This window comes from Rhinoderma darwinii, chromosome 2 (assembly GCF_050947455.1).
Source record: "Rhinoderma darwinii isolate aRhiDar2 chromosome 2, aRhiDar2.hap1, whole genome shotgun sequence".
Classification (NCBI taxonomy): Eukaryota; Metazoa; Chordata; class Amphibia; order Anura; family Rhinodermatidae; genus Rhinoderma; species Rhinoderma darwinii.
In genome coordinates, this window is record NC_134688.1 from 4,027,082 (window position 1) to 4,039,699 (window position 12,618).

At 42.8% G+C, this 12,618-nt stretch overlaps 1 long non-coding RNA gene across 1 annotated transcript; it reads right to left on the reverse strand.

Annotated features, from left to right (window-relative positions):
* Positions 1-1,596: 1,596 nt before the first annotated feature.
* LOC142740355 (uncharacterized) lies at positions 1,597-7,583 on the reverse strand. The gene is made up of 3 exons (XR_012880621.1): positions 7,516-7,583; positions 3,634-3,688; positions 1,597-2,518 (listed from the first exon to the last, which is right to left on the reverse strand). It is a non-coding gene; the product is annotated as an uncharacterized LOC142740355 (long non-coding RNA).
* Between the last annotated feature and the right edge of the window lie 5,035 nt (positions 7,584-12,618).

Below are 12,618 nucleotides of genomic sequence, written 5' to 3' on the forward strand. Positions count from 1 at the left end.
ATTGTGTCTTATTCTTGAGATTGTTTCGTCGTTTTGAGATTGTGTCTTAGTCTTGAAATTGTGTCTTATTCTTGAGATTGTGTCGTAGTCTTGAGATTGTGTCTTAGTCTTGAGATTGTGTCTTATTCTTGAGATTGAGTCTTATTCTTGAGATTGTGTCATATTCTTGAGACTGTGTCGTAGTCTTGAGATTGTGTCTTAGTCTTGAGATTGTGTCTTAATCTTGAGATTGAGTCTTATTCTTGAGATTGTGTCTTAGTCTTGAGATTGTGTCTTAATCTTGAGATTGAGTCTTATTCTTGAGATTGTGTCTTATTCTTGAGATTGTGTCGTAGTCTTGAGATTGTGTCGTAGTCTTGAGATTGTGTCTTAGTCTTGAGATTGTGTTTTAGTCTTGAAATTGTGTCTTAGTCTTGAGATTGTGTCTTAGTCTTGAGATTGTGTCTTAGTCTTGAGATTGTGTCTTATTCTTGAGAATGTGTCTTATTCTTGAGATTGAGTCTTATTCTTGAGATTGAGTCGTAGTCTTGAGATTGTGTCTTATTCTTGAGATTGTGTCTTATTCTTGAGATTGTGTTGTAGTCTTGAGATTGTGTCTTAGTCTTGAGATTGTGTCTTATTCTTGAGATTGTGTCTTATTCTTGAGATTGAGTCTTATTCTTGAGATTGTGTCTTATTCTTGAGATTGTGTCGTAGTCTTGAGATTGTGTATTAGTCTTATGATTGTGTCTTAGTCTTAAGATTGTGTCTTATTCTTGAGATTGTGTCTTAGTCTTGAGATTGTGTCTTATTCTTGAGATTGTGTCTTATTCTTAAGATTGAGTCTTATTCTTGAGATTGTATCTTATTCTTGAGATTGTGTCTTATTCTTGAGATTGTGTCGTAGTCTTGAGATTGTGTCTTAGTCTTGAGATTGTGTCTTATTCTTGAGATTGAGTCTTATTCTTGAGATTGTGTTTTATTCTTGAGATTGTCTAGTAGTCTTGAGATTGAGTCTTATTCTTGAGATTGTGTCGTAGTCTTGAGATTGTGTCGTAGTCTTGAGATTGTGTCTTATTCTTGAGATTGAGTCTTATTCTTGAGATTGTGTCTTATTCTTGAGATTGTGTCTTAGTCTTGAGATTGTGTCTTATTCTTGAGATTGTGTTTTATTCTTAAGATTGTGTCTTATTCTTAAGATTGAGTCTTATTCTTGAGATTGTGTCTTATTCTTGAGATTGTGTCGTAGTCTTGAGATTGTGTCTTATTCTTGAGATTGTGTCTTATTCTTGAGATTGAGTCTTATTCTTGAGATTGTGTTTTATTCTTGAGATTGTCTCGTAGTCTTGAGATTGAGTCTTATTCTTGAGATTGTGTCTTATTCTTGAGATTGTGTCGTAGTCTTGAGATTGTGTCGTAGTCTTGAGATTGTGTCTTAGTCTTGAGATTGTGTCTTATTCTTGAGATTGAGTCTTATTCTTGAGATTGTGTTTTATTCTTGAGATTGTCTCGTAGTCTTGAGATTGAGTCTTATTCTTGAGATTGTGTCTTATTCTTGAGATTGTGTCGTAGTCTTGAGATTGTGTCGTAGTCTTGAGATTGTGTCTTATTCTTGAGATTGAGTCTTATTCTTGAGATTGTGTCTTATTCTTGAGATTGTGTCTTATTCTTGAGATTGTCTCTTAGTCTTGAGATTGTGTCTTATTCTTGAGATTGTGTCTTATTCTTGAGATTGAGTCTTATTCTTGAGATTGTGTCTTATTCTTAAGATTGAGTCTTATTTTTGAGATTGTGTCGTAGTCTTGTGATTGTGTCTTAGTCTTGAGATTGTGTCTTATTCTTGAGATTGAGTCTTATTCTTGAGATTGTGTTTTATTCTTGAGATTGTCTCGTAATCTTGAGATTGAGTCTTATTCTTGAGATTGTGTCTTATTCTTGAGATTGTGTCATAGTCTTGAGATTGTGTCGTAGTCTTGAGATTGTGTCTTATTCTTGAGATTGAGTGTTATTCTTGAGATTGTGTCTTATTCTTGAGATTGTGTCTTATTCTTGAGATTGTGTCTTATTCTTGAGATTGTGTCTTATTCTTGAGATTGTGTCTTATTCTTAAGATTGAGTCTTATTCTTGAGATTGTGTCTTATTCTTGAGATTGTGTCTTATTCTTGAGATTGTGTCGTAGTCTTGAGATTGTGTCTTAGTCTTGAGATTGTGTCTTATTCTTGAGATTGAGTCTTATTCTTGAGATCTTGTCTTATTCTTGACATTGTTTCGTCGTTTTGAGATTGTGTCTTAGTCTTGAAATTGTGTCTTATTCTTGAAATTGTGTCGTAGTCTTGAGATTGTGTCTTAGTCTTATGATTGTGTCTTAGTCTTGAGATTGTGTCTTAATCTTGAGATTGAGTCTTATTCTTGAGATTGTGTTTTATTCTTGAGATTGTGTCGTAGTCTTGAGATTGTGTCTTAGTCTATAGATTGTGTCTTACTCTTGAGTTGATGTCTTTGTGTCTTTAATCTTTTGATTTGATGAGATTTTCTGTTCTAGAAGAAAAAAAAACACAATTCAGTTTTATGTTCACTACAATACCCCAGTGTACATATCCCCCAGTATACATATCACCCAGTATACATATCACCCAGTATACATATCACCCAGTATACATATCACCCAGTATACATATAAACCAGTATACATATCACCCAGTATACATATCACCCAGTATACATATCACCCAGTATACATATCATCCAGTATACATATCACACAGTATACATATAATTCAGTATACATATCACGCAGTATACATATCACCCAGTTTACATATCATCCAGTATACATATCATCCAGTATACATATCATCCAGTATACATATCACGCAGTATACATATCATCCAGTATACATATCACGCAGTATACATATCACCCAGTATACATATAAACCAGTATACATATCATCCAGTATACTTATCAGGCAGTATACATATCACCCAGTGTACATATCACCCAGTGTACATATCATCCAGTATACATGTTACCCAGTGTACATATCCCCCAGTATACATACCATACAGTATACATATCATCCAGTATACATATCACCCAGGATACATATCACCCAGTATACATATCATCCAGTATACATATCACTCAGTATACATATCACCCAGTATACATATCACCCAGTATACATATCATCCAGTTTACATATTACCCAGTATACATATCATCCAGTCTACATATCACAAAGTATACATATCACGCAGTATACATTATTCTTGAGATTGTGTCTTATTCTTGAGATTGTGTCGTAGTCTTGAGATTGTGTCTTAGTCTTGAGATTGTGCCTTATTCTTGAGATTGAGTCTTATTCTTGAGATCTTGTCTTATTCTTGAGATTGTTTCGTCGTTTTGAGATTGTGTCTTAGTCTTGAAATTGTGTCTTATTCTTGAAATTGTGTCGTAGTCTTGAGATTGTGTCTTAGTCTTATGATTGTGTCTTAGTCTTGAGATTGTGTCTTAATCTTGAGATTGAGTCTTATTCTTGAGATTGTGTTTTATTCTTGAGATTGTGTCGTAGTCTTGAGATTGTGTCTTAGTCTTGAGATTGTGTCTTAGTCTTGAGATTGTAAATCTTAGTCTATAGATTGTGTCTTACTCTTGAGTTGATGTCTTTGTGTCTTTAATCTTTTGATTTGATGAGATTTTCTGTTCTAGAAGAAAAAAAAACACAATTCAGTTTTATGTTCACTACAATACCCCAGTGTACATATCCCCCAGTATACATATCACCCAGTATACATATCACCCAGTATACATATCACCCAGTATACATATCACCCAGTATACATATCACCCAGTATACATATCACCCAGTATACATATCACCCAGTATACATATAAACCAGTATACATATCACCCAGTATACATATCACCCAGTATACATATCACCCAGTATACATATCATCCAGTATACATATCACACAGTATACATATAATTCAGTATACATATCACGCAGTATACATATCACCCAGTTTACATATCATCCAGTATACATATCATCCAGTATACATATCATCCAGTATACATATCACCCAGTATACATATCACCCAGTATACATATCATCCAGTATACATATCATCCAGTATACATATCACGCAGTATACATATCATCCTGTATACATATCACGCAGTATACATATCACCCAGTATACATATAAACCAGTATACATATCATCCAGTATACTTATCAGGCAGTATACATATCACCCAGTGTACATATCACCCAGTGTACATATCACCCAGTGTACATATCATCCAGTATACATGTTACCCAGTGTACATATCCCCCAGTATACATACCATACAGTATACATATCATCCAGTATACATATTACCCAGGATACATATCACCCAGTATACATATCATCCAGTATACATATCACTCAGTATACATATCACCCAGTATACATATCACCCAGTATACATATCATCCAGTTTACATATTACCCAGTATACATATCATCCAGTCTACATATCACAAAGTATACATATCACGCAGTATACATATCATCCAGTATACATATTACCAGTGTACATATCCCCCAGTGTACATATAATCCAGTATACATATCATCCATTATACATATAACCCAGTATACATATAACCCAGTATATATACCGTATATGTCGGCGTATAAGACGACTGGGCGTATAAGACGACCCCCAACTTTTACCCTTAAAATATAGAATTTAAGATATACTCACCATTTTGTGCAGGAGCGCTTCACTATGGCCATCGGCGGCAGGACCCAGGACTCTCTGTCTCTTTGAACTCGCGCATGCGCAGATAGGCTGCTTCATCGCGCGAGATCTGAGAGGCAGGGAATGAGAGGAAAGGGCGGGCCAGAGGATCTTACAGAGATGTTCCCTGGCGGCTAATACCGGCTTCCCTCAGATCCGTGGCGGATTCCGTGCAACCGGGAGCCTGTGTACCGGACTGCAGGCTCACAAGGTAACACACAACCTGTGTGTAGACAATATGTAGACTAGGGATGTCACGATACCAGAATTTGGACTTCGATACCGATACTTCGTTTAGTATTGCGATTTCGATACCAATTTCGATACTTTTGGCAACAGTAATAAAAAAAAAATTCTTCCGTTTTCTGATGTGAGGCGCGACGTGTGATGAATTTTGAACGCGCCTCACATTAATAGTAATTAATCCCATCATGTTTCTCAGTCATATTGGGTTAATGTGCGAGGTACATGATGGGGTTAATTACTATTAATGTGAGGAACATGGAGGGTAAATTCATCGCACCTCGCGCCTCACATATGAAAGCCGTGTTTATTTCATTTTTTTACAGTGTACATATCATAAATGATGCAAAAACATTGTTGTCCGCGCCATTACTGAATGTGTGTATTTTATGTATTGAGACTTATTTTAATGTTTATTGTAAAAAAGGTGAAGGTGTATTTTTTTTTAAATTTAACAATACTTTGTTTTTACTTTATTTTTAAACTTTAATGTACTGACATATATCAGATATATCCCAGTACATTACCCTGTGGACAGATAACACACAGGCAGTTGTTAGGACATACTTGGGTATGTCCTAACAACATGAAATATGGTAAGACAGCCCTGGGGTCCGTCAATAGACCCTGGGCTGTCTGCCCATATATGGTATGGCCCTCGATCGCGTCACAGGAATTCCCTGTGACGCGATCCAGGGGCATCCCCCCTTCTCACTTTCCCCTGAATGCTGCAGTCAGCTGTGATCGCAGCATTCAGGGGAATAACGGCGGAGATGAGAGGTTTCTCTGATCTCCGCCGTTATAGCGCGGGGCTGCGGCTGTGTAATACAGCCATTGCCCCGCTCCTGACAGGAAGTGCGCGCGCGGTCAGCATGAGGTGATGCGGCCGGCGCTGCACTAATGAGCGGCAGTTCAGGCACTGAAGACAGAACATGGGGGTGTTTTGTAGCGCGCCCGCCATGTTCTGTCTCCAGTGCCGCCGCTCATTAGTGCAGCGCTGGCCGCATCGAATCATCCTGACCCCGCAAACTTATCATGACTCAGGAGCGGGGCTGTGGCTGAATTACACAGCCGCAGCCGCGCTCCCATACATTCATGTGTCACTATACTGAGCTGTGCGGCTGCAACGTGCATCCCTAATGTAGACAATATCCGGCATATAAGACGACCCCACACTTTTGACATTTTTTTAAGGGTGTAAAAAGTCGTCTTGTACGCCGATATATACGGTATATCACCCAGTATACATATCATCCAGTATAGATATCACCCAATGTACATATCATCCAGTATACATATCATCCAGTATACATATCACCCAGTATACATATCACCCAGTATACATATCACCCAGAGTACATATCCCCCAGTCTACATATCCCCCAGTGTACTTATAATCCAGTATACATATCATCCAGTATACATATAATCCAGTATACATATCATCCAGTATAGATATCACCCAATGTACATATCATCCAGTATACATATCACCCAGTATACATATCATCCCGTATACATATCACCCAGTATACATATCATCCAGTGAACATATCAACCAGTATATATAGCACACAGATACATATCACCCAGTATACATATCACCCAGTGAACATATCACCCAGTATACATATCACCCAGTATACATATCACCCAGTATACATATCACCTCCAGGTATACATATCACCCAGTTAACATATCATCCAGTATACATATCACCCAGTATATATATCACCCAGCATACATATCACCCAGTATATATATCACCCAGTATACATATAACCCAGTATACATATCACCCAGTATATATATCACCCAGTATACATATAACCCAGTATACATATCACCCAGTATATATATCATCCAGTATACATATAACCCAGTGAACATATCACCCAGTATACATATCACCCAGTATACATATAACCCAGTATACATATCACCCAGTATACATATAACCCAGTATACATATCACCCAGTATACATATCACCCAGTATACATATCACCCAGTATACATATCACCCAGTATACATATCATCCAGAATAAATATGTAATTACAGATATACACCATAATAGAAATGAATAATCCAGTGAGGGAAACTTATCAAATGATCTACGCCACTTTTATGCCATATAATAAGTCACATAATGGTGCACGCCGTATTTGCGCCATAGTTGCAGATTTTCACAGATTTCACCACTTTTATAAGTGACAAGAAAAGTAAGCGGGGTTTCACAGCGGGAGCGGGAGAGCGGGAGCGGTGCCCCTCATAGACCAAAATATTTAGCATCACTTATGGCAGAAATTGGCACAAAATATGGAGCAAATCTACTCTTGCTCATAGCAGACGTAGATATCAACCAATACTCCGGGACCGGAAGATGAAACACCGGTCATATGGTCATAGAGAAAGTTCAGATCCTGGAATCTGCTCAACACGGACATATGTCAGCTCATAAATGTCGGGTGTATAACTTCCCTACATACCTGGAGGACTTCTCTTCCTTTCTTGGTGCTGGTCACGTGGAGAGCTCTCCACAGGTCTTCAGTCTCTTCATGTAAAAATGAGACGTCCAATAGTCTATGGTCTTCATACACCAAGTACATCATTGTGATGTCATGGAATGTTCAGGTGTCATATGACCTGGTGATGTCATGGAATGTTCAGGTGTCATGTGACCTGGTGATGTCATGGAATGTTCAGGTGTCATGTGACCTGGTGATGTCATGGAATGTTCAGGTGTCATGTGGTCTTGTAATGTCTTTTGGTGTCAAGGATGCCATTGTTAAATATTAATAAAGTTTCCAATATTTAAACGAATGTCTTCCATTTTTTTGGTGGGATTGTCATTCTGTCTTATGTTATGTAAATTCTTAAAGGGTAACTAAACTTCCGACAAGCTTCTGACATGTCATAGTGACATTTCAGAAGTTTTGATTGGAGGGGGTCCGAGCACTGAGACCCCCACCAATCGCTCAAACTAAGCAGCAGAAGTGCTCTGCTTTTTCCGGAAATCAGTGTATCTGAGTGTTGACTCAATAGAAAGTCTATGAACCCGTACTCCGATACATCGGCTTTCCAGAAAAAGATGAACAGAAACTAAGCTGCTCAGCACTCACAGGAGCTCTTCTGCCGCTTCGTTTTAGGATTGGTGGGGGTCTCAGTGCTTGGACCCCCTACAATTAAATCTTCTGACATGTCACTATGACGTGTCAGAAGTTTGTGGAACGTTTAGTTACCTTTTACTGATTTGTATGGGTGCTCGCCCTAATGAGAAACCGTCATGTTTTGTCATTTTTAAACCACATTCCTCCCCTTGTTCCTGGCGTCCTCTTGATTCCAGCACTATAATTTTTTATTTTCTGGCCCTCCCGTTGCCCCACTACATCCCCAGCTCCGCACCTACTATGCTAATTTTGAGTAAAGGTACAGAGAGCAGGAGACATTATCTGGCTGGTTCTGGCTTCTGCTGTGCCTGATGTCCACTCGCTCTATTTGGGACTTTCTGTTACCCTCGGGCTGTCTGGTTACCTGTTCAGGTATTGCCTGCACTGCCCCCCTTATCCAACACTGAACTCTGTTAGAACAACTTGGGTTCTCTGCAGCATAAACCATCCCGCCTTGCGGTGGGCTCTGGCGAATAACTCAGAGCAGCTTTAGACTCTGTACATCAGAGTTGTGACGGATTTGGGGTTGCGGTCTTTTTCGCACGCTTACTCCCGACTGTCTCCAGCAGCCTTTTCGGAAATACGCAACCAGTGATTCCATAATAGATAATGTCACAGTGCCCTCTGTAGATAATGCCACATACCCACACATAGATAATGCCACAGTGCCCGCTGTAGATAATGCCACACACCCACCCATATATTATGCCACAGTGCCCACTGTAGATAATGCCACACACTCACCCATAGATAATGCCACAATGCCCTCTGTAGATACTGCCAGACAGCCATCCATAGATAATGCCACAGTGCCCGCTGTGGATAATGCCACACACCCACCCATAGATAATGCCACAGTGCCCTCTGTAGATAATGCCACACACCCACCCATATATTATGCCACAGTGCCCGCTGTAGATAATGACACAATGCCCTCTGTAGATAATGCCACACACCCACCCATATATTATGCCACAGTGCCCGCTGTAGATAATGCCACACACCCACCTGTAGATAATGCCGCAGTGCCCTCTGTAGATAATGCTACACACGCACCTGTAGATAATGCCACAGTGCCCTCTGTAGATAATGCTACACACCCACCCATAGATAATGCCACAGTGCCCTCTGCAGTTACTGCCTATAACGGTTCTCACCGGTTTGTTCGTGGATCCTCTGTGTCGTCTGGGAGATGGTGCTTGGAACTCAGGCAACGCTTGGCACAGCGGGTAGAAGCGGTCGGATGGATAGGCAGCAGTCAGGACATGCAGCAGACGTCGTAACGGGTACATGGCAGCAATAGGTCAAGGCAGGCTGCAGGCGTCGTAACGGGTATATGGCAGCAATAGGTCAAGGCAGGCGGCAGACAAGGATAGTCAAGTTCAAGCAGAGGTCAGTAACGGAAAATCCAGACAAAAGGCAGAAGGGACAGAAACAGGGAACCAGGGCACAGGGAACTCACTGGGAACTTGGTTAAACAAGCAGGGATGCAAAGAAGGAGGAACCTTAAATAGGAAGTCTTAGGAATTAAGGCGCGCTGGCCCTTTAAGAAAGGACGATTCAGCGTGTGCGCCCTCTAGTGACTGCAGCCGCACATCGAGGATGACGGCCGCGGAGGGAGGTAAAGGATGCAGAGGCCGTGGGGATGGAGGGGAATGGCGCGGCAGCTGTTACACTGCCACACACCCATCCGTAGATAATGCCACAGTGCCCTCTGCAGATACTGCCACACAACCACCCGTAGATAATGCCACAGTGCCCTCTGTAGATACTGCCAGACAGCCACCCGTAGATAATGCCGCAGTGCCCTCTCTAGATACTGCCAGTCAGCCACCTGTAGATAATGCCACAGTGCCCTCTGTAGATACTGCCAGAGAGCCACCCGTAAATAATGCCACAGTGCCCTCTCTAGATACTGCCAGACAGCCACCTGTAGATAATGCCACAGTGTCCTCTGTAGATACTGCCACACACCCACGTAGCCAGTGATGTCAGGGGCTTCCCCAGAGTTCCGGAGCAGAGCCACTTCTAGCACCCTGCCGCTTATTCTTCAGCCTGCTCTCTCCTCTCCTGAGGGAGCTACGCTGTCCTGCAGGCCGCAGATGACAGCCTAAGAGGCTGAATACAGTCATGCAGGGGTAACAGACGGCACAACACGACTCCAACACTAGAGACAGCACAGGAACAAATACAGAACGGGACAGAGGATACAGGTAGCAGGACACAGGAACACTGTGAACAGGATACCACTAATGTACCATTTGCAAGACTAACATAGATATACAAACGATGCTCAGGCAATAAGTGGAAGGGTAGAACCCATCTTATAGTCCAGAGTGATTACGGCTAATTAGTAACTCTATTCATGTGCGCGCACTAGCACTTTAAGGCCGGGCGAGAGCACGCATGCGCATGCCAGAAGCCGCTGCAGAGCAGAGTGGCAGTGAGTATGTCACGTTGGGTTTGTGGACCCACTGTGCCGTACCGTCTTGGCGGTATGGCAGCTGGCCAACAGGGCGCAGGTCAAAGTCTATAGTTCATAGAGGGTACCTGTGGAAGCTCAGACAGTAGCAAGGCAGGCTCGGCAGGGACTAGGCAGCAGGTAGACGTCAGGTGAGGTGAAGCAGGTCAGGCGTGGTATATAGCACGGCACAACTTTGGCTCAACACAGCACTCGACCAGGATAGTACGGAATGCAGGAAACAGGAACACACTAGGAGACCATTGCATAGACAAACTAGGGAAACAACAACAATGCTCAGGCATTGAAGCAGGGGGTTGGACCCCTCTTATAGTCCAGGGTACTCATGGCCTGATGCTTCATCAAAGTCCGGTGTGCGCGCTGCCCCTTTAAGAACGGGCACGAGCATGCACGCTCACCCTACGGTAACCGGCTGAGGTGAGTGGAAGCGAGTGCTGGCGTCTTCTGAGAAGGAAACTGGGGCCAGCGCTCGCCAACTCCAGGCTGCGGCTGTCATGGGGAGAGTGGCGCTAATGGCCCTCAGCCACGGACATGACAGTATCCCCCCTCTTACTCCCCCTCTTCTTGGGACCAAAGCGAAAGAGGAACTTTTTCAGAAGAGTAGGAGAATTGAGGTCATTTTCTGGCTCCCAGGACCTCTCTTCAGGACCAAACCCCCTCCAATCCACCAAATAAAAAGTCTTTCCTCTCACTTTTTTGTTGCCCAAGATCTCCTTAACCTCAAAGGTGTCTGAAGGACCGCTGGAGGCAACCGCATGGCTAGGAGTTTTGGTATAGCAGTTCAGAACCGCTGGCTTCAGGAGGGAGACATGGAAGGAGTTGGGGATCTTGAGGGAAGGAGGCAGCCGAAGCTTGTAGGCAACAGGGTTGATCTGCTGTAGGATTTCGAAGGGTCCGAGGAACCTGGGAGAAAATTTGCATGACGGCACGCTTAGTCGAATATTACTAGAAGACAGCCAGACCTTCATGCCAGGGAGAAAATGAGGAGGTTCTCTTCTCCTTGTGTCAGCCTTCCGTTTCATGCGGTCGACTGCCATTAGGATGGAGGATCAAGTCTGCTGCCAGATCTGCAGGAAGTCTCTAAAAGCGGAGTCAGCGGCTGGTACCTTGGAGGTATCGTGGGTGTTGGCTGTAGACAATTTGGAACGGTGTATTCCTTGTGGACTCGCTGGTGTGTTTATTATATGAGAACTCAGCCCACGGAAGCAGCTGCACCCAGTCATCATGCTGCTTGGAGATGAAGTGGCGTAGGTAGTTCTCCAAGATCTGATTGATCCTCTCGACCTGACCATTGAACTGAAGATGGTAGGCTGAGGAAAAGTCCAACATCACACCGAGGAGTCCGCAGAGGGCTCTCCAGAACCCCCCCCCCCCCCCCCGATCAGACACAATATGCTGCGGCAAGCCGTGCAGGTGGAAGATGTGTTGGATGAACAGCTTGGCCAACTGAGGAGCAGAAGGAAGACTGGTCAGAGGAATGAAGTGGGCCATCTTCAAAAATCGATCCACCACCACTCAGAGAGTACTGCATCCGGCAGAGAGAGTCAGGTCCGTATTAAAGTCCATAGCTATATGCTGCCGGGGGGCATTGGGCACAGGCAATGGCTGGAGCAGACCAGCAGGTCTGAAATGTGAGCGACCTTGTTGGCTGCACATACTGAACAGGAATAAACAAAGTCCATAATGTCGTTGAGCAGCGTGGGACACCAGAAATGATGAGCAATCAGATCCCTGGTCTGATGGATCCCCGCGTGACCTGTCAGTCTAGAGGAGTGTCCCCAGCGGAGGATTCTTCCACGATCAGCCAGGCGCACAAAAGTCCTCCCTGGAGGAATGTCGCCAACTTGCAGAGGATTGACAGAGACAATGTAAGACGGATCAACAATGTTCTGTGGAATCTCCATGGTGTCTTCCGTCTCTAAAGACCCGGACAAGGCATC